Below are 23,835 nucleotides of genomic sequence, written 5' to 3' on the forward strand. Positions count from 1 at the left end.
GTGTAAAAAAGAAAAAAAAAAAAGGTACTGTTGAACCTAAGGGTAAAGTACTAACTCTTTATATAGTAGGAGAATAGATAATAGGAGGTAGTGGATATTACACATAATCAACCTCTCTTACGTTCACAGACAGGAGAAAGAATGTCATGAATATTAGAATAATTAGCAGACCATTGAAGATACCAGGGACTTTTTCTTGGCTTCCATATTCATAAGACATATGAAGGATTTTTAAAAAACTGCTTTTTAAATACCTTTCCCCACCAGTCTGTCTGAGAACTGAACTTACAGGGTGCTTGGAGTTTTCTCTTGCCATCTAAAATGTATCTGAGCATGAATGTTTGGGGCGTTCAGGCCCAAAGCTATGTTGGTTGAGTGAATGGGAAATGTTCTGTTTTATTCAATTCAGTTCAATTCAGTGAACATTTAATGCGTGCCAGCCATGTGCCTGGTCCTGCTAGGTACTGGGGACACAAAGATAAATAAAACAGCTTACAGTCCTATGGAACAGCCAGGCATATAGACAGTTCACCTTAGTGTTGTGTGCTAAGGCATATAATAACAATCTGCAGAAAGTACTTTGGTGCACAAAAGAGAGAATAAATACTTTTTTGTGTGTAGGGGACTGGTGAGGTTCTAGGTAATAGTGACCTTTTACTGTGTTCAGGAATGTATTTGAAGTAGATCATATAGGTGACTAGGGACTTAGAGGAGAAGGGGGATATTTGGCAGAAGAAATTGCGTAAGCTAATGGGTTTATATTCATCTAGATTACAGTTAATCTACATGAAATTATATTATGTATAAAAGTTAAAATGTCACAGCAGTTTGGACGGTGAGTTCAAGTTTGAAGTTGATAGCCTTTCCCTTTTTTTTTTTTTATTAAAATATACATTAGTCATAACATTATTTCTCTCAGCCAGAGTTTGGTAACAAACAGAGTCAACTTGGGCCCCTCCTGGATGTGAGGAATAGCTTTATGGTGAGACTCAAGTGAGTTCATCTTTCATCCTTCAGAGCTACTTACTAAATGCTGAAATACAAATCATCTGTTTAGGAACATATAAGGAGAAGCTTAATAAACTCAGTCCTTGCTTTTATAGGATAATGATTTCCGACCCTCCCCCTACAACTGTAAAAAAAAAATTAAATATATACTTTGGAACATTACTATTAGAAAGAAATAAAACAGTGGCAGACATTACCTTAGAAATGATCTAGTCTGCCTCTTACATTTTATGTATAGGAAACTGAGGCCTAATTTGTTAAATGACTGATCCAAGATCACACAGCCCATCTGCAGTGTGGGTAAGAATCAGGTTTTCTGACTGCCGAGGCCCAGGCTTCTCCGTGTGGTTAAGCCTCACAGTTTTTGTACACCTAGGGTTTGAGTATGCACGGGTCAGTCTTACATGTACTGCAGTTACGGTGTGGCAAACTTATCTTTTTGAATTAGAGGCAACATGACGTAGTCCAGTTGGATGAACTGCTGTTTAGTAGCACATTTACATCTTAGACCTTCTGAGTTTTCTTCTTCTCCCTATCTGTAAAAAGGGGGAAAAATTAATATGTGTTTTATTGAGTTGTAAAACTTTTAAATGTAAAAGCACCTAATACGGTGCTTGGCTCTTAATTTACAGAAATTAATTTTTATTTTACTAAATCCCATAGTGTTCTAGGAAATGAGATAGTGTATTTGAACATGAAACTTTTCTGTTTGGGGGAAACAGAACACCTAGTGGTGTTGCTAGGCATTCTTAAAGAAATTATTCAGGGGATTTGCAACCTGAGACATACTGGTCCTAATTTGATGCACTTAGAAATAGTAAAATAAAAGGACTGAACCACAAAATGTATGAGAGTACGGTGGGAAGATTTATTTGCCATGTGGAAGTCAGAAGTAAGCGTATTTTAGAAATGAAGAGTAAGGATAAGTCCAGAGTTGGGAGTAGAAATTGAGACTGTCTTTGACTAGTGATACTAGAGTAGTCTGAGAGAATCACAGTGCCAGTGGGAAAAGAGAGTAATGGGTGTATACAGAATGGTTTGACATTATGTACTTGAGGTGCCACCTACAAGGGGAACATGCTGGGACACCTCACAAAATGGTAACAATATCACCCTGGTAGTCTTTGTAAACAGATCATCTCCTTTCCTCCTTTAATGCCCTTTGGCCATCCCGTAAGATTCCTATTTGGCATTTACATCTAAGAATGTTGACTGCTGGTAAGTGTTCTGTATGGTCCTTGATTCATCATAATGATGCAGTACCACAGTAATTTAGAAAATAGCACCAACACCAGTAGGATATGGCCACTATTTTATAGTCACATTAGTTTCTTCTTCTGGTTCTCTCAAGCTGAGTTTAATGAGAGAAAATAATTTATTTCTGTTTGAGTTTTAGGCCCAATTTTTTGCTTAAACAGGTTACACATTGACCTCCATATTTAAAATTCTGAAAGTGTGTAATGAAGCATTCTTCATTAGGTTATACAACTTCATAGCAATTTGTTTTTTTAATTTTTTAAAATTTAAATTCTTTAAATTTCTAGATTTTTAATACGTTATTTTTTATTAATTTAATTATTTTTAGAGATGAAGTCTCACCATGTTGCCCAGGCTGGCCTCAACTTCTGGGCTTTAGCGATCCTCCTGCCTTAGCCTCCTGAGTAGCTGGGACTATGGGCATGTGCCACTGTACCTGGCAGTACTTTTTTATTTGATTGTTAACAGCCAAGGTTTGAATAGGGCCATATGTACTATCGTATAGTTCTTCTCTGGTAAAATTATGTCAGTCTACATCTCAAAATGTGTTTAGTAGCTTGGTTCTACTGGGATTTTGTTGTCATAGTTTCACAAGTCACGTGCCCAGCATAGATGGGATTGACAGTGTACCATAATGCTGACTGTAGAAAGCTTTGTAGGGGACCCACTCCATCCCTTTCGTACTCTTTTCCTTTCTGCTTGTAAGTGTGAGTACCTTAGGACAGGAACAGGGTGAAGCAGATGGGAAGGCAGTCACAGTGAAAGACCTGTTCCTGATTGATCTCCAGGTATGATCAGGCAGTAGCTATAAAAGAAGGTTGACTGGAAGTATGAATAATCAGTCACCTCACTGTCAGCTTAATCAGAAAGACACATAGAGATGGAATGAGGTGCTGAACAGTTTGGAATGACCCTGCTTAAACACAGTATCTTAGTGAAATGAAAGAACAGCTTCCTTTTTAGAACCATTGTGTTCCAAATTGATACCCCGCCCCCCCCCACCCCCAACCTAAGTGCTTTTTAGAAACTGACTATAATAGCAGTGAGGGAGCCTCTTGACCCTTTGGACATCCTCATCCCCTTTTTTTGTCTGCCTTTGTTTCTCCCCTTTCTAAGATTATCTTTCCTACTCATTTTTCCCCTCCAAGAATATGGTAGTAGCAGGGAAGGTGGGAGGAAGAATGGTGATTTGTTCAAATTCTTCTTTGCCCCGTACATGAAATGGGTATTGCTGAAGGCAGTGAAAATGATGTCTGTGGGTGGTTTAATAGTGACTCATCAGCCTTCCCATTCTGCTGGGAAAGGGAAGGGCTGGGGCCAAAGGGAGTGCATTCCAGAGACTCATGGACTCTTGCTTTAAATGCTTTCTCATTTGTGTGATTTATTTAAAAAAAAATTACTACACCAAATAAGGGCTGCTAAAAAGTATACACTCCACTGAATTGCCACATTACCACATTTTCCCTAAAGTGGGTTAATAAAGCCTTCTGATAGGATAGGCCACTGGTGGTGTTTTTTAAAAATCACTTCCTGGTGGTGATCTTATGGTTACACTTCTCTGAACTGTGAATGCTTTATCTACATAATCAGTTGATTATTATTGTTGTTATGAAACATTTACAGGACTCCAAAATTAGTAAGCAATATACACAGCAAATACTACCCTAACCTCGTGAACTAAGCAAAATGATTTATGAAGGTAAAGCTTAGGGCAAGGATAAGCCTGCACTCAAGGTAGAAATAAATGAGCACAGGGAAGAGGAACCCTAGGAACATTTGCCATGGTCATTTTGGGAACACTTGAGTAGTCAACTGTATTTCTTAGGGCGATCTGTAATTTTATGTTATTCAATTGAGGTTTATTTATTTAAAGATAATATGGTTCCAAGAAGTCTGTTTTCAGGGTCTACAGTTTGAAGCTTCCATTACCTTAAAAGTATGTCGACTCCTGAAAAGTGGCTGACTCCTTGGCTAGTGTGGTTTTTGTCATTGTGATCAATAAAGACTGCTTTGATTTATGAGTGATTTATTCTGCTTACAACTGTACAGAAGAGGCAGTGGTTTGTGTTTTGGCTCCTGTTCAGCCAGGGAAACTTGAGCTTCCTTAAACCTTCCAGAAAGCCTGACTAGGAAGCTGGCATCATGGCAGGAATGTTTTAGTTAGATTCAGGAAGTCAGTGTACAAATGTCAGAGTAATTTAGATTGACAGAGTAACTAGATTATTATTTTTTTTTAATCCAAATTGTGCTTTAAATAGTTATCCTATTTAAATACACTATTTAAAAGTTTGTTATTCATATTTAAAGAGACCTATAGGAAGTAATAAAATCTTTTAAAAGTTGTTTTTATTTTCTTTTTACTTATCCAGTAGCCTTTATTCCCAATTTTGTAGTTTTTCAAAAGCAGAATTTCACAATTCAGTATGAATTCCCCCCATAAAAGGAAAAACAGCTTTAAGCTTTACCTTGATTACTTCTGTATCCTCTGGGTGATTGAGGTTTTTTCCTTTGAAATCAAAATTTGACTGGAAATCGTCAGGTAAATGATTATTTTCTGGCAGCATGAAGTATTTCTTAATGAGCAAGGATATAGGAAACCTACAGTGAGTTAACTAACATTTAAAAAATTGTTTAATGCTAACCAAAGTTAGCAATTTATAAATATACTTTTGACATCTTGTAGCTCAGTCTTGTCATAATGATCAATTTTGGCCAATCAGCTTTCTTGGGAATACTATACTTAGAGGTGTGGTGCTAAGCCAAAGACCACTGTAGTGTTTTGCATTTAGGGCAAACCAACTGGTTTTATTATTATTGATCATGAAGATATTTAAAAAGTTAAAGCAAACACCCTTACCTTGACTTTTCGATATTGTATTTTTATACCCAAATGCGATAACTAACCTTTGTAGTCACTCTAGAAATCTTACTGAAAAAGAAAAATCCTAATGTTTAATACTAAATTTTGAAGCTTTTTATGAATAGCTTTTGAAAAGTGAGATGCATAAAATACTTCAAAATCTGAAGACATTGTACTTAGAGTGCTGAGTTAACTTCAGTCTGGTTATAAGGAAGGCCAGGGTTTTCAGGATTATGTGAGGCAGCTCAGATGGGTTTCTCTTGTTATCTTTCCCAGCGTACAGAAACTCACAACTCTTGTTTTTGTGGAGGAACAATACTTTACTTTATTCTAGGATGACAATAAAGGTAGGGAAAGGGTTCTTTTATTTAAACGGGAAAAGGCAGATTTCCCAATTTGACATTAGACTTCATTAATTAGTTAAGCTTGCTTTACACTGTAGACTCTGAGTGGATATGTCACCCTTTCTGTAGTGGTTTTTAGAAGTGGCTCTTTTCTATTATAGATTTATTCAAGAAAGATGAATGTAAACTTTTTAGTTTGGAATTTATTGAGATGGAAAAAATTGCAGCACCTAATATGAATTATGTTTATTTGGCAGGATGTGCTATATGTTAAAAGGTGAGCCTCTTCTTTTCTCCTTTTAATAATTAAAAACATATAATACATACAAAACAATATCATATGTGTGTAAATTATAAAGCAAAATGATACAAGGAACACTTCCATACCCTCTATTCACCTTAAAAATATAACATTCCTTATACCCTCTGAGCCCTTTGTGTGCCTCTCTCAGGTACCTTCATTTCCCGTTGCCTACCCCCTGCAGAGATCACCCTGAGTTTTATGTTCATTTTCTTGTTTATTTTAAAGAAAATAATTTACTACTTAAGGCCCTGCCTCTTCCATTATATACTGTAACTTGTTGCTTTTTACCAGTTTTTCCCCTTTAAAATATTATATTTTGAGATGCATCAAAATGGATGTGTTTATAGTTTATTAATATTTATAGCTGTATAGTATTCTACCATGTGAATATATTACAATTTATTCAGTCTATAATTTTGTAATAAAAAGTCAGCTTTTTATTATGATTATTAAAAATCATCTTAATCATTAAATCAAAATAGTAGGAGTGTATCTTAAGTGGCCCAATGGATCTTTGTGGCTTAGATATTGGTGACCTTTTTGCACAACTAAGTACCTGTATCAGGTTGTCTTTTTTTAAACTTTTTATTTTGAAATAATTTCAAATTTACAGAAAAGTTGCAAAGATAGTACAGAGAGTTCCCATACATATATGCACCTGTATATCCACACACCCTTCACCCAGCCTCCCCTAATGTCAACTTCTTACATGGTACTTTTATAAAAACTAAGAAATTAACATTGCTATAATAGTATTAACTAAACTTTAATCATTATTCAGATTTACTCAGCATTTCCACTAATGTCCTTTTCCTCTTTGAGGATCCAGTACCAGGATACCATATTGTATTTAGCCATCCTGTTTCCCTTAGTCTTCTCTATTATGTGACAATTTATTTGTCTTTCCTTGTTTTTCATTATCTTGACTCTTCTGAAGAGTGTTAGTTAGATGTTTTGTAGAATGTCCCTCAATTTGAGTTGTCTGAAGCTTTCTTTTCTTTTTCTTTGTTTTTTGTAATTTTTATTTCAAAGTATTAGGGGGTACAAGTATTTTTGTTATGTAGATGAATTGTATAATGCTGAATTCAGAGCTTTTAGTGTGCCCATCACCAGAATAGTGTACAATGTACCTGAAAGGTAAGTTTTTAATCCCTTATCCCCCTACCCTCCCACCTTCTTAGTTTCCAATGTCCTTTATACCACTTTATGACTATGTGTACCCATGTCTAGCCCCCACTTATTAGCAAGAACACATGGTATTTGTTTTTCCATTCCTGAGATACTTCACTTAGGATTACATTCTCCACTTCCATCCAGGTTGCCGCAAAAGACAGTTTTTCATTCCTTTGTATGGCTGGGTAGTACTCCATAGTATATATGTGTCTATATACCACATTTTCTTTATCTACTCATCAATTGATGGGCACTTAGGTTGATTCCATATGTTTGCAATTGTCAATTGTGCTGTGATAAACATTCGGGTACAGGTATCTTTTTGATATAATGACTTCTTTTCCTATGGGTAGATACTGAGTAGTGGGATTACTGGATTGAATGGTAGGTTTATTTTTAATTTTTTGAAGAAATCTCCATACTGCTTTCCATGGTGGTTGTACTAATTTACAGTCCCACCAACAGTGTATAAGTGTTCCTGTTTTGCCATATCCATGCCAACATCTATTGTTTTTTGATTTTTTAATAATGGCCATTTTGATAGATGTAAGGTAATATCTCACTGTGGTTTTAATTTGCATTTCCCTGATGATTAGTGATGTTGAGCATTTTTTCATGTCTGTTGGCCATTGGTATATCTTCTTTTGAAAAACTCTGTTCATGTGTTTTGCCCACTTTTTAATTGTTTTTTTTTTCCTTGTTGATTTGAGTTCTTTGTAGATTTTGGATATTAGTCATTTGTTGTATATATAGTTTGCGAATATCTTCTCCCATTCTGTAGGTTGTCTACTTGCTCCGTTGATTATTTCCCTTACTATGCAGAAACTGTTTAATTCTCATTTATTTATTTTTGTTGTTGCTGTATTTGCCTTTTGGCATAAATTATTTGCCTAGGCCAAAGTCTGAAAGAGTTTTTCCTATGGTTTCTTCCAGAATTTTTATGGTTTCAGGTCTTACATTTAAGTCTTTAACCCTTCTTGAGTTAATTTTTATATATGGCAAGAGATAGAGATCCTGTTTGATTCTCCTGCATGTGGCTATCCAGTTTTCCTAGCACTATCTATTGAATGGGGCACCCTTTCTCCAGTGTATGTTTTTGTCTGCTTTGCTGAAAATCAGTTGGTTATAGCTATATGATTTTATTTCTGGGTTCTCTATTCTGTTCCATTGGTCTTGTCCTTTTTTTTTTTTTTTTTTGGCGAGAATACCACAGAAATGATGTCATGTACTTCTCATTGTATCATATCAGTGGGGTATATGATAGCAATATGTCTTACTGGCTATGCTAACCTTGCTTATGTAATGTGATATCTGCCAGGTTTCTCGATTTTAAAGTTACTATTTTTGTTTTCCGTGCCTTTTCTTTTTCTTTTTTAAGTTTATTTTTTAAATTGACAGATAAAATTGTATGTATTTTACCATGTACATGATATTTGAAGCATATATACATTGTGGAATGACTAAATTAGCTAATTAACATATGTATAACCTCACACAGTTATCATTTTTGTGGTGAGAACACTTTATATCCACTCTCTTAGCATTTTTCAAGAACATCCATGTTCTTGAATTAGAAGGGAGTCACCAAAATCCAACCCACACTTAAAGGGGGTGGGATTAAGCCCCCACAAACAGGAGAGAGGAGTATGAAAGAATTTGTGGCTATATGCCAAAATCACCACAGGTATTAATAAATATTTGGAAGGGAGATACTTTGAGGCTATGTAAATATTGTTTTCTTTAAAACTTCACACTAATTTTATCTTTTATAATTTATCAGTGTATGTTCTTTGCCGCAGTTATTACTATGGTGTTCTATTTTGTTTGTTTTTTGTTTTTTTTTGAGACAAGGTCTCACTCTGTTCTCTGTGCTGGAGTGCAGTGGTGTCATCATAGCTCACTACAACCTCAAACTCCCAGGTTCAAGCGATCCTCCCACCTCAGCCTTCAGAGTAGTTGGGACTACAGGCGCACGCAACTGCACCTGGCTAATTTTTCTATTTTTTGTAGAGACAGAGTCTTGCTCTTGCTCAGGCTGTTCTCAAACTCCTGGCCTCAAGTAATCTTCCCACCTCAGCCTTCCAAAATGCTAGGATTACAGGCATGAGCCATGGCACTTGGTCTATGGTATTCTGATGATGATTTTTATTTCCCTCATTCCTTCTACATTTATTAATTGGAATTCTTCTTTAAGAAAGATATGTCACTTCTCCTCCATTCCCAATTTATTTATTTATTCAATACTTTATTTATATCAATATAGACCCATGGATAATTATTTTATTCTTTGAGTTATAATGCAATACTGTCATTTATTTTGTTGCTCAAATAGCAGCCTGGCTATCAGGGGCTCTTGCAGGTTGGGACAGTTCCCTAAGAAATTTTAAGCACTTCCTTTCTGGCATTATCAGACTTCCCAGGCTCATTTTATATTTTCTTTGTCCCAGCCCTAGAATCAGCCATTTCTCCAGGGAGCCTGGGTTCCTTTTATTGGGGAATGGTATTTAGAAACTGAGACCTGGGCATATTTGTTTTTTAAATAGGTATTTATCTTGGGAAAAAAAAGTATAACTTTCTTATGTTAGACTTAAATAGTTCATCCTCAAAGCCATCTTTTTCTTCCTGAGAGAAAGGTGAGATTCATATGGTGACAGGTAAGAAAATTAGTTTTCTTTCTTGTTAATATAGCCAGTAGTGATTAAAGACATGTACCATATCATATTTTTCTAGTAATGAAAAGTAACGTTAGAGTTTACCTTTTCAGGTTTTGGGGAGTTTTGTGGAAAACTTGAAAAACAAAATATTGTTTTTCTCAAATGATTATTTTCTTTTCTATCTGGGCTACAATTGAGAACGATGAAATGAGGACAGAGGAAGGGCCTGTGGAGCTGTCGAGCTAAATTCACCAATATCCCAACACTAAAGCTTAAGTCTTAACTCAGAAGAAAATCTCAGACCTATACTCAGCCCTCATTTACTCTTATTTATACACAGCTCTAACAACTAAGGTTATCTAGTTCTGAACAACTAAAAGATTCAAAACCAGCACTTTAGAAGAACCAGAGGGAATGCATCTATTAAGCAAAATGTCAGCAATGAGAAGGGGCATGTGACTTCTGCAAGGAAGGAGAGAGTAAGCGAGAAGAGACAAGGCCCTTGGCCAGCAGGGAAGTGCAGAGCTCTGTAGAAAGTAACCCAGCTGAGTGAGGCTGTGAGGGCATTGGTACGGGAAATTTGTTCATAATGATAGCCTTGAGTCATCAAGCAAGTGTTAAGTTAGATTTTTTTTCCCCCAATACTGTTTAGGAAGCTAGGGAAGTATTGATACATTTCCAAAAGCAGAATTATTGAGAACCAAAGTTTCCGTGCATATGGTACTACTGGTTAGTAAAGTCACGATCCTGAAAATTGGATCCTCATTTAATCTGATTATGCTAGTTTAGTCTTCCCTTAAGGTATCAACCTTTCATTTTGGATTTTCTACCTTAAAAATTGTATCATTAGTAGGGCTGTCATTGTTCCACCAGGAGAATTAAATTTCACAAAAAGATTTTATGTATCAGAGGCCTTCTCAAAAAGAATGTCTATATAATTTTTACATATTTATTTAGAAAAATCAAAATTTGTTTCAGAAGAATCATCAAAGAGAACGAAGTGGGATTCCCTAGTTTCTTAGAAAATATTTTAAGGCCGATATTTCTCTAGTCTGGCTAGATTTTTTTTACTTTCTTGTTTAACAAAATGCTAAATTTTGATATGTAAAAAAAAAAAATTTTGTAAACTTAGGCTTGTCTTGCTAGTAGATCTGCAGAGCTGCCCTCCATAGAAGAAAACTTTATTCTTAGAGTAACTGCAGATGTTTGCAGCTAGTTTAGAATTGGGCCAGGTAGAGTTTGGAGTTACTGGGGAATACAGCTCCTACAAGAACAGATTTTCTTAGCCTTTACAGATGGATTTCTTCCAGCTATGCATGTGGATATAAAGATAACTTTCAAAGTGGAGTGAAGGATAAGGGAAAGAGGCAGGGTACAAAAGTGTAGAGGTTACATACAACCTCAGTAGAGGTTGTATGTGTGGAAAGAATTTGAAAGAACAAATGTTAGGAGGAGAGAGAAATGGAAGAGAAGAAACAGACCAGTAAGATACTGCTGTATCTGTCATTTATTGTGTCTTTGCTCTTCTTCATACTTTACAATCCTAGCATTTATATAATGGGTTTCTGAAACAGGGAAATAAATTTCTGTTGGAGATTAGTCCTTCACAATATGACTACTTTTCTACCTTGGAGAGAAGAAGCAAATTTATTTCAATCTCAAGTAACAGAGTTCATACTCTGCCAGAGAAATTAGTTTGAACTATTATGAAACATTTGTTGAGCTAATGTGTTTGATTTATAAATGTATGGCCATTTGCCTTTCCTCATAATTCCAGAGCCTGAAAACTAGCCACATAGATCAATTCTCAGGCAGTTTTTGTTTTGTTTTGTTTTTATTTTTGTTTTTAACTGTGGAGTTTCCCTGACCATATATTCAGTATGTTTATAGTTTAGGCAATTAAAGCAGCTTTTATGAACATAACAATTGTGATTGATTAAAAAAGTAGCCCACATATCTTTTGACTGGTATCTTATGTTGTTGAAGTACTGTATTTTTGTCTGTATTTAAAATGTTTTTTTTAGTTTTATGAAATAGGGTAGTAATCAATCATTGGATCATAAACATTCTTCCAGTTATTTCCCATTTTTCCCCCTTTAATTCCCATTGAAAACCTGTTGTAGAATTATTCTTCTTTTATCATTTGATGCCCCATATTATCTAGGCTATTTTTAAATAAGTCCCCTATTCTTAAGAATGGATAATATAGTCCCTTTGAATTTGGGTAAGTATATTTGCCTCCAAGTCTATGGATACTAGGATAAGTATTCCAGTTGCCTCTAAATGACTTGAAAATATACTGAACATACATTTTTAAATACAATAAAATTAATTCTAAAGAATGTCTTCAAAAGTTCATTATAAACCAAAGAAAAAATAATTTGAGGCAAAAGTCTAGGTTTTCACCTTGCATTTTAAATGTGAATATATATATTTTGGCTGCTTTTTACTTATTTAGAATCTAGGAATTTTAGAGTTTTAGGGTCTGTGGGGAGATCTGTAAGGATGACCTTAACCTAAATAAATGAGTAGATAACAGAGAGCCTAAACTCTGAAATACTTTGCATAATTTTGTGCATATTTGGGAGGAGCATCTATTGCCCTTTTTCAGTTTCTCCAGGGATCTATGACTACCACCTCTCCCCAGAAAAGAAGGTAAGGGACCACTGATCTAGTCCTTTAGCTGCCTTTTGCAGGTATGAAAATGAGGCCAAAGACTCAAGGTTAAACAGCTAATTATTAGTAGCAGAGCTGGGATTAAAACTCAAGTCTCTTTCCCAGGTCAGTTCTCATTCCATTTATACTGCCATTCCTCAGACACATATTTTGATTCTGAAACCTAAGACATTATGTACATAATTGCTACTAGCACTCTTTCATATTTGAAGCCATTTGGGTTTACATTTCTTGTTAAAAAAGAACAGTAGTCAAAAATTTGGCACAGGGATTCTGTTATCTATGGTAAATTTTTTTAAATTCAAAAGGTTAGCAACATAAGATCATCAATATTCATAAATAACTTTATTTGACAAGTATTTGATATTGAAAGGAAAATTGTGGTTATGTAGGCCAATAGCTGAATTGTTCTGATTTTTTACTATAATATTATCACCAATATCCAATAGAAGTGCTCTTCTAGGATAAAATGGAATATATCATTTACTTTATAAATTCATTTAGTTTATAAATGCTTTGCTTTCAGAATAAATGAGTAAAAACAAATTCCTATTTGTGTATACTAGTATAACATACAGTATTAGTGGTATTTTTGTTTGATTTTGAAAAAGTCACACTTTTAATTAGGTATATTATCTACAATTAGAGTTTAATTCTTAGTAACTACTCCTTCACGTATGCTTGCTAGGTAAGGCACATAGATCATTTGTTTTCAGACTTTGCTATCTTGCAGCTTCCCACAATACAGCAACCTGCTGTAGTATTTCAGATTTCATTTAACCTCTTATTAAATAAAAATTTTACTTTTTCATTCATTTGTTTATTTGATTACTCAGTAAATATTGAGTGTGTATCATATGCTAGGCACTGTTCTAAGTGCCACAAGATGTTAACAGTTCTTTTTTCATAGGGCCACGGATCCATCTCTCTCGTTGTATTATAAAATAGACTCTAATGCAGCATTTGCAACATTAGACTCTCTGAGTTCCTCCCACGAAGAGATATTTAAGCATTGCCACTCAAGTTTCAAGGATTTGGATATAAAATATTATAAACACTTATATCAACCATGTGGATAAAGAGGGTGTGGTATTTTGTTTAATCAAATATTAATGGATATTTCTAGTAGACAGTATGCCAGATGAACTTTTGACTATAGTTGTGGTGCAAATAACAACAGCACTGGTGTACTTTCTTTTGTATTGCACTAGAAGAAGATTGCCTTTCAACAAGCTTACCTTTCCCAATAAATAATTTGTTCTTTTATAGTGGATGGGGGATACTGATGATGAAGCATCCCCAGCCTTTAATTCCCTCATTTCCTGTGAACTCCTAGAGACCTTTTACTACCATTCTTCTTTAAAGTTCTAGTAAACAGAGTTTACTAGGAGTGCCATTACTGTGAGAGTTCCTAGAGTGGTTACCATTCTCATGTGCTTTCTGAATCTGCAAAAGGGTGGTGCTAGATGCAACTTAATCCAAATTTATATGACCTTGGGAACTCCTCCCCTAGTGTTAACATACATAAAACAGTTTGGGAAATAGGGGTGTATACTCTGTTTCTCTTCTTATTTTTAAAAATTTATGTTGTATTAGGTATTATCTCTTCTTATTTATTTCTGGATCCAATTCCAATCTGACTTCTTAACTCATATTGTTGAATAATCTGCCGAGTTCTCAGAACTGGAACCCTATGTTATTCATGGATGCTTCCCTGGAGACTTGTACATTTCCTGTTACCAAGTAGGGGATTAGAGAAGTGGTTGTTGATTGGTATGGCCATCCATGTTCATAGTGTATAATGAATAATGTGAGAAAGAACACATCATTTTAGGTGTACAGGCAGACAAGATGATCCACTGGTTTCATTCCATTTTTAAACAGGCTTTCTTTTATGTTTCTATTTTATTTATTCTGTATTTTATATGTTTTACATAGCTAAATCTTACCTATATGTATGCAATCTGATATTTTTTTATACAGCTGGAAGTTTTACCAGCTATGTAGAATACAACAAAAAGATATAATGCCATAAGAATCCCAGTTTTAGGCAGATGGGTAAAAATTATGTAGGTAAAAACTAAATGTTTACTTGCTTTCATATTGAATTTCAAAGCTTTAAAAAATTTCCCCCAAATGCCAGTGATATAAATATAATTACAGTTATAGCAGTATATATTCTTTTTCTCTTCCCTTTTCTGAGCCAAAGCTGCCAGGTCATTTAAGATGACCATTGATTCAAGCCTGCAGTAGCCAGGGCAGGTCAAAAGTCTGGTTGCCAGAGGAGTCAGTATGCCAACCACCACCCCTATCTTGCCATGAGTGGCTCTCCATTACTGCCGCTCACTTCCATAATATTTTAGAAATCATCTAATGTCTATTTCCCTTATTTAATAAATGAGAAAAGAAGAGGGAACAAGAAATAGATATTAAGTAATTTGCCCCTGGGGCTAAAATTAGATATTGCCTGAAATTAGCATCAAGAGCCCAGTCTCTCTGTGCCTTGTCTTTGAGTTGTGTAGACTATTTTTTTCTGAAGACTGTGGCTAAGCCATAAGGTGAGCTGAGCATCCAGTGGTTAAGGAGATCCTTGGAGTGTCCTGTTTCCCTAGTAGGCTGGGCCCATCAGTAAGGTAAAGCTGCACTGATGACCATTGGTGTTTGTACTAGGCTCCCAGAACATGTGCTGGAAATCATTTATATTTCAAATTATTTACTTAGGAAGACTTGGAGTACATTTTTCAGTGTTAGTGAAAGCACTGTTTTTCCTCATAAGTAATATGTGTTCATTGTAGAAATTTTAGGAAAAAACACTTCCCCCACATCAACTAAAACAAGGAAAATAAAAAAAATCTATAATTACAGTGCTTTAAGATACAGCTGGGAATTACTTAGTGTACTCTTTGCTCTCTTTTATCACTAATGTATTTAAGAAAAAAAGTGTCTGATTTAGCTAAGGTATAAATACACCTACCTCACTGTTCTTAAAGGACAGACACCCGGGCCAGAGAGAAGTTTCTTGTCAGCTCGATCTCCACAGCAAGGGAAATCGCAATAATTTACAGTCCTGGCAGGAGCTCTAGTGTTCCTTGGGATTCTTTGAGGAGAGAAGGAGCTCTGACTTCACTTTGCTTGTCAGGCCATAAATTACTGAAACGAAAAGCTGTGGTCACTTTTTTTTCCCACAACAGAATTGCACGTCTCCTTACTGTTGTGCCCAACTTTCAATTAGTCTTCGGCTCAGTGACGAGATGGACTTGAGCTATGAAAATAATTTTACATACCTCACGTGGAAGGCAAACATAAGGGATAAAAGGGATGTTTTATATTTTAGTAGAGAGATCTTCAAGGGGAAGAGTGAAACACTTCTTTTACTTATTGAAACTAAAAGTTATTTTGAGGCAAAATTAAATCTTCTAAATCCCCTTCTTTTTTTCTCCTGTTTGGAATCAAATCACATTTTAAAAGTGTACTATGCAAAATAGAAACAAAAGAAAAAAATGATTACAGTTCTATTAATTTGGAAGTATGACTGTATTAGAATATAGGTTAGTATATTCTAACCCTTGTCTATTATTGTAATAGAATGCCAGCATGCTCTTGGGAGCTTGGCGTTTCCAAAAGCGTGTGCACTCACACTAACAGGCTAGGGTTTTAGTGCACATGTTGAAAATGCCAAGCTTCCCAGAGCATGTGCCATTTGTGTTACAATGATGATGATAGCAGGCATTCCATAAAAGGAATTGTGGTGTTTTACGTAAGTCAGTTCTTGTCCTTGCAGTAACCCTGCAAGGTAGGTATGATTATCCCTTTTATAGATGAAGAAAATTGAGGCTAAAGCTAAGTTCCTTGCCTAAAGTCATTTATTTAACTGAGATGGTGATGGAGTTTGAAGGAAGACTGATCTCGTTTTAGAAGGTTCTAATTCTGTCTAAAATCCTTCTCCACCTTGTGCTATCCTGCATCCTATTGCCTCTGACTCTCTTATATAGGGTACAGTTTGCCTCAGGCAAAATGTGTTAGTAAAATAGTTGCCAGTTTTTTTTTCATTAATTGAATTGTTTCTAATACACACAAAACGATCAATTGTGAGGAATCCCAGGAATGTTGTAAAACAATCTCTTTGCAAAAGTAAATACTCTCCGATTAACCATTTAAACATCCTTATATTTTAATTTAGATTTTTAACGAACGTTTTACTTAAAATAGGATGGTATAGCTATAAGTATTAACACTTAAGATAGTAACAATTTTTGTTACTATAAAATGTTATTTTTGTAATGCATGGACCAGTTTTATATCCCCTATATGTCTTTTTAGAATGGGAACATTTAGGCTACATAATAAGCTAGAAATTGTATATATTTTTATATTACAAGTTACATATTTTTCATTATTCCATTTACTGTGATTACTTAGATATATTTGGACTAGAAAGGCCTTGTTTAGACTGTAATCCTAATTATCCAGGTCATTGGTTCTCAAACTTTAGTCCCTGAATCCCCAGTATCAGCATCCCCTGGGATGAATCAGAAACTCTGGACTTGCGGGGCCCAGCAATCTGTTACCATAAGCCCTCCAGATGATCCTGATGCATATTCCAGTTTGAGAACCGCTGACCTATATGGTCCGCATATCAAGAGTGTTTGTGTGTTCTCTCATTTTAACAAATTCTTCTTGAGTACCTCCTCCAAAATAGTCCTGTGTGACCGGGATGCCGCAGACCTCTGCTGTCTCTGAGCTTCCACCTTAACTCGGAGTGTAGGAGAGGAGTGGACTCTTAGAAATAGTCTCAAGTATCCTGGGCTTAGGGCTAAAGCATTTAGTTATTTGTGGCTTTTACAATGCAGGGTGGGCATTGCTTGGGGGAACCCCATGAGTTCCATTGGATATACTTTCAAGGGCATGGCTTATTCTAAGAGCTGTGCTGGATCCTTGGGCTACAGAGATGTAAGGCAGCCCTGCCTCTAAGGATCCTAAACCCTAGCAGTGTTGTACTCAAATGTCTGGATCTGTTAGTTTGCCTCTCCTTGTCCTTTTAAATCATTTATGTGTTAGTGTGGAAAGGTTTTATTTGTGCAAGTTTATTGTTTGAATTGTAGACACTTTGTGTTCCTTCCAGTCCTTCAGAGTCCTACTTACTGCCGAATGTGTTCCACCACTGCCTCTGTTAGAGAACCTCAGTTTCTTCACCTGTAAAAGGGGAATAGGATGCCTACTTTGTAGGATGGTTGTGAGAATTAAGTGGTTTAGATCCTGGGCATGGGACAAGGCATTAGGAATGGTTAGGGCCAAAATGTGGGGGCTCGTGTTAAGGAGAGGGTTCAGGCTTCCAGGTGTGGGTGGAAGATTTGGCTACTGAGGCCTGCATGCTCCCCTCACTCTTCCCTTTCTTTATTTCTTGGCCCTGGTAAACAGAATTGGTCTCCAGTTTCCCCTTACCACTGCTCCTAAAGCAAACAGCCAAGCACTTCCAAAGGTTGTTTTGCTGTGAGCAACAACAGGAAATAAATAGGTAAAAAGATCTTCTGTCTCTTCCTCATTTAGACCTGGTCCCTGGAAGGCCAGACAAAGGTGTGCAGAGGTGCTAAGAGTTGGTGTTTGGGCACCAAAGGGCTCTAATAAGCTTCATCTGCACTTCAGAAGTTGGGGGCCCAAATGAGAGACTGGGGTGAGGGGGAAAGGAAGGAGCACTGAGCTAGGGTGGGGGCAGTAGGGATTCTGCAGGCTGCTGAAGGGCTTTCAGGGATGTTCCGGGCCAGGGCTGCTTTGCTTATATTAGAAAAGGTTGGCAACAGAGAAAGCAGCTTAAATTTAAAAGGTTGGGGTGAGTAATTTATATTCCTAAGCATTTTGTGGAGTGAAAAGAACTCAGTTTTTTTTTTTATCATGCATTCTAGGGAATGCTGACTTAAAAAAAAAACAAGAAGAAAAATTTCTCCCCCCGCCCCCAACTGTCTACCCAGAATCTGGGGCTTGGGCAGTGATTGTTTTCTTCAAATATACACATTAAAATACAAATACTTTCTAGAAAATTACCTGATGGTAATGGTGGTGGTGATGGTGGTGATGGGGAACCTTTATATATTGTACTCAGGATTTGGCATGACATGGAGTGATGAATTTCTTTTTAATCCAACACTTTCCCCTTAAACTAGTGCTACAACTAGGTACCCATTGCCAATAGTCAAATTAGTAGACAAGTGTCCTGTTTTCAAAGATAATATTAAATTATCTATCTATGGCACTAATGCCGCTCATATTTAACACAGGTATTTTGATCATTTGGATCCTTGTATGAAATAGTGTAAGAATCTACATTAACTAGAAAACAAACCTGACACTGAACAGAATGCCGCTGGGAACTCTTGGTTGGGCCCATCCAATGCATGCTCCGTAAATTTTTATGTTGTTTATATGGTGTGCTGTGGTTTACAGTCTGGCCTTTGCATTAATTTGCCATTGTCTTTCTCTCAAATATTAATGAAGTGTGGGACTGATTCTATTACAAATAGACTTTTTTAAGGTGGACTTAAAATAAAGCTTTTCCTCTAAAAAATAATTTTTCCAAAAGATGGAAACTGCTTTATTAAGTGATTGCTGGCAAAGTCTCCTAATATCTTTCTATAAGCTTAGTATTAGAAATTAGGGCTAGAAGATTTAATTAGCCAGCTCACAGGATGCAGTCTCTTTAATTTAGGATTTCCCTCTGAGAAAATTATGAAGTTGAAGAAGGAATATTATATTTTAGACAAGTTGGTTTTTGAATTGCATTTATTGCCTCCATCTTGGGCCCTTACACTATCTGTACTGCGGATCTGGAAATTGTGTATGATTTGAATTAAAACTTTTTGTTTTTAACATTCATCATTGCAGTGTGGGATGTTGGATTGTGTGCAGTAGTTCTCAGAGTTAGGAAAGGTACAAGGTAGATTTTCAGGGGCAATAATTAACTCATCTGTTTTACCAGGGCCAAATAATCAAGTATCAGTTACTATATATTTAGCCAAGATAGTAGGTTTAGTTAACCAATGAATACATTGTCATGAGAGTGTTAAATGTTAACACTTTTGCATTTTTAGACTTGGCTTTAAAAAATTACAGAAAGACCTCTCACAGGCCTTGCCACCCTTTCAGCCATAACATTGCATTGCCTTGGTTTCTGCCTTTAATTTCCCCGAGGGTTCTTTTTATTTAGGAAAAGGGTGAAAGATGTATTTGTGTAAGCACTACACCAGTGCTTCTGTTAAATTCTTTTTCAACAAAGAATATGTTACTTAAGTGCCTCGTGCACAGGGCGCATATTTTTCTGAAAGAATGTGCTATGAAAGCAATGGTTTTTACTGTGCATGTTTATTTCATGTCTACCAGTTTATTTTAGCTTGGAAATTTTCTAATGCTTTGAGTTCATAACCATTTTTCAGTTAAGTGAGCACATGTACCTATATGCACAAAATGGCCAACCTTTAGAAATTTTTTGTGTATTTTAAAGTAGTTTTCTTTCCAGTCTGATAGCATGAGTGTCCTTGTTTCCTTTAAAATGCAACTAAAACTTAACCTAAGGTATGAAAAATAAGTATTCAAGAAAAGCTTGTTTTGGAATATCAGTGAAGAATTAAATATTTATTTTCTAGAAATCTTAATCTTTGTTAATGTGAAATTAATTAGATGATTTCACTATATGTTCACTTGTGAGAAATTTGCTGCTATAGTGTTTATCTACTGAGTCTTATTAACTACTAACCTACTATATATCCACGTGTAAATAATGCCACATCAAAGACAATTTAGAGAAGGGGAGTTATTTCTTCTGTGTCTTTGCAGTGCATTATAATAGCAGTTCTTCAGCTTTCTGGTCTCACTCTTAATAATGGAGGAGCCCATAGTGCTTTTGCTTATGAGGATTATAGGCAAATATATTAACTGATATTTACTATCTATGAAATTAAAACTGAGAAAAATCAAAATGTTTATTAAATAACAGTAATAAATTCATGCTATCATAAATGATATAGCTTTAGGAACAAGTGTAGTTCCCAAAACAAAAAAATATGTTAGTGAAAAGAGTGACATTATTTTACATCTTTGCAAATTTCCTTTAATGTCTATCTTAATAGAAGAGAGCTGGCTTTTCCTATCTGTCTCAGTGTTCGGTTTGGTACAATATCACACATCATGTAGCCTCTGGAAAACTAACTGTACACTCATGAAAGAGCTTTTAAAGGGTCAGTAATGTCTAGATAGAATTATGAAACAAAATTTTATCTTGTAGACTCTCAGAAAGGGACTTGGGGACCTGGGGGGTTGGGGTCCCAGGCCCAAACTTCGAGAATCATTGCATTATAATATTTTAGAACTGTATATGGTTACTAAAAAAAACCCACCTCTCTTCTAATACTTTCTAGTGTCTATGTGTGTGGAAATAATATTCTTTCACAAAATTAACTATTTGTGAGTTGGCAGAATAGGAAAATGAGGAAAGACCGGTTGGTTAAGCAAAGGTGTAAATGACTCTGAAATTTTTTGTTTTTGCCATCAAATAGCAGTGATTCTTCTAGTGTCTACTACTCACCTCAAACATTCTCAGCGATCCCTCGTATTTTCCACACCACTTCATGAGTTAGACCTCTTCCCTTCAAGATTCCAGTAGCTTAGAAAAAGAAAGTGTTACGGATGGAAGGGAATGTGTTTGACACCCCTCCCGTTTCTCCAGCTGAGAAGGGAAGGAAAGGGAAATAAAATTTAATGAGCACTTTTACTAGGTGCCAGGTGCTTTACATATGTTATTTCATTTTAATTCCCAAAACAACCCTAGGAGGTATTTCTAGCCACATTTTGCACACAAATAAAGTAAGACTCAGAGAGGTTAAATATTTAACATGTGCAAGGCACACAGCATTTAAGTGGCAGAACCTGATATGAACCAAAGTTCGTTCCCAGGGACTGTATGATGCCTGCCTTGCTTTGTGTTTCTCAGTCTTCAGTTCTGCAGATTGAGAATGTGGATACTAACATTTTATTGGGTTCTTGTGACAGCGTGATGATAAAACAATTTGCATTGTGAAGTTTGCTTTTGTGAGATTAACTTTCACAGATAATATTTTGTAAAGTGAAATAAATATATATTTTTAAGAAAAGGTTTTATAATTTCTTCAGCTTTACTTCTGCAGTTCATTAGTTATGTTTTACCATTGAGTGTAGGATTGTCCCTTTTTTTGTGTTCAGTTCTGTTACATAGGACTGCTAACTATCCCAGAGGAAGAGTCTACATTTGCAGCCCTAAAACAGCTGGTCATCATAAATTGTTAGAACTCCAGAAAGGCAAAATCCCTTCTCAGGAAAGTTGTTTTGTTTTGAAACAAAACCTAAGAGATATGACATGGGGGTAGGGCTGGTGGTGGTAGGGGTGGGAGGTGATGTCTTAGAACCTTCTTGGGATTGTTGCAGGAGGAATACTCTCCTTGCTTTTCCTGTAGGTGCTTTGGTATGATTTAGGACCCACCGAGAGTAAGTTGGTAGAATTTCAAAGAAGGTTTGTGAAATTGGAGGGTTCAGATTATACTACTATACAATCCTGAAGTAAGGCCTGGTGGAATTCCTACGTGGTGACTCAGTATTGTTTAGTCTTAGAAAGCAGTATACCAGCTGCCTATTATGTGTGTGTGTAATTTTCCTGTATTTAAGGTAAAGTCGCTCACCGGTAGCATTCTCACCTAAAAGTAAGGGAAACCCCTTTCCCCCAAAACAAATAGGCCTCTGAGTATTATTAAATAGCTGCCACAAAGCTTGTCAATTGGAGGTGCAGCTGACCTGAGGGCAAATAATTTTCTGCAGAAAAGGCTAGCAGTGTAGAGTAGGAGTCATCTTGATAGCTGGTAGTGGAAAAAAGTAACAAAAAGAGCCTACTTTAAAAATACTGCCACCTGCAGTTTTCTGTTATAGGGCCTCGTTTCCCACTCACTTTGTAACCCCCTAAATGATCAGCCAGTTAGGGTGGCAGGGTAGAATTTACAACGTTAAGAAGTATTTCTGTCAAAAATGGTTGGAATTTGTAAAGGAGTGTGGATACTTGAAAGATAATCTAGCGCTACTTGGAAAATGAACATTCATGAAACACCTTAATCTTTGCTGATATCAGATTAATGAGGTGTTATTCTAGAAGACATATATGTGTTTATTTGTGCCATCACATATCTCTTGGAATAAGTCGTTTTGGAGGTCCCAATATTTTATAGTTTGTTTTCTTAAGAGCTTTACAAGAATAATAAATGTTCAGTAACAAAATTGGAGAATATGTGAGTAGTGTTTCTTCCTGCTCTCTGGCCTGGGTAGCTCTGTGGGGGGAAGGCAGTGAGTGGGGTTTGGATGTCCTCTGTGTGAATTCTTGGCATTGTCTGTCACTCTCAAGTTTCATCTCTGCAGCTCCATGTGCACCACCTCTCCCGGAGTTCCCCGCATGGTAAAGATCCTTGTCTTTGAGAATAAAGGGGAACTGGGAGAAACAATGGCCAGCTCTATGAATTTTGCTACAGTAGGGTAAGTGGTGGAAGGCTGAGAAGGGAGCCCAGGGCTTCACTGTAGCATTCAAGTTTCCAGCAGGCACCTGAAATCCTGGTAAATCTGAGTCCTGGAGGTTGGATCACCTTCCCATAGCTTCAGGCTTATCCTTGGCCACTGAATGTGGCTTTCAGAGAGAGAGGGTGGAACTGAATGGATGCACCTCCTCCCCCAACAATTCAGGATAACCTTCCCATGCGTTTAGGGAAAAGGAAAGTGGAGGATTTGTCCTCTGGCCAAGTAGGCCAGGACTGACTGGTGGGCAGTGGTGGTGGGAGGCAGTTTTTAGTTGTGAAACTTAAGTTTTCAGCTGTAAAATGTAGCTGGTGCTGTCCAAGGGTGAATGGCTCCCCAGGTGGGTGAGTGCCTCGTCTCTGGACCATTATAAGCAGCAGCCAAATGGCCATTGGTCATGGAGCTTGTAGAGGATTCCTGAGTGGGTCTAAGTGTAAGATATGAGGCCTCTAAGGCCCATTCCCCCTTGGTGATTTTGTATCGTGTTTGTGTTTGTGTGTGTGTGTGTGTGTGTGTGTGTATGTGTGTGTGTGTATGTAACAACCTTACATTTGTACCAGTTTTCCTCTGTGTGGGATACGGAAGGAAATTAATCACTATGACTTACTTAGACTGCCATGTGTATGAGAATTTGCCGGACTCTACAGTTCTCCCCACTATTGCTGCTCATAGAAATTGCTGTATCAGGGCATATGTTATGTGTGCTGCAGACAGGATTATGAAATTTAAAAATTTCTCTGATCAAAGTTTGTGAAAGGCACCCCTTCAGAGTTGCAGTGTTGTTGGAGCCTGCTGGTGACTCCCTGGAATAGAGGTGGAGGGAAGGGAGAGGGCTTTTGTGAGAAGAAAGCTTGAGCTGCCTGACTCTACTTTAAAAAATAAAAACAAGAAAACCAGTGATCCTGCTGATCTAGCAGATTTTTGTCTTATATACCAAAATAGATTCAGAGTAGAGTAATGATGGCTTGTAGTGCTGTGATCTGACAA

At 36.5% G+C, this 23,835-nt stretch overlaps 1 protein-coding gene across 1 annotated transcript in view; it reads left to right on the forward strand.

Moving 5' to 3' along the window:
- Window positions 1–23,835, forward strand: part of ZSWIM6 (zinc finger SWIM-type containing 6) — a 180,193-nt gene that overhangs the window by 88,482 nt on the left and 67,876 nt on the right. The window lies entirely within an intron of this gene.

The sequence above is a fragment of the Lemur catta genome, chromosome 12 (genome assembly GCF_020740605.2).
Source record: "Lemur catta isolate mLemCat1 chromosome 12, mLemCat1.pri, whole genome shotgun sequence".
NCBI classification, from domain to species: domain Eukaryota; kingdom Metazoa; phylum Chordata; class Mammalia; order Primates; family Lemuridae; genus Lemur; species Lemur catta.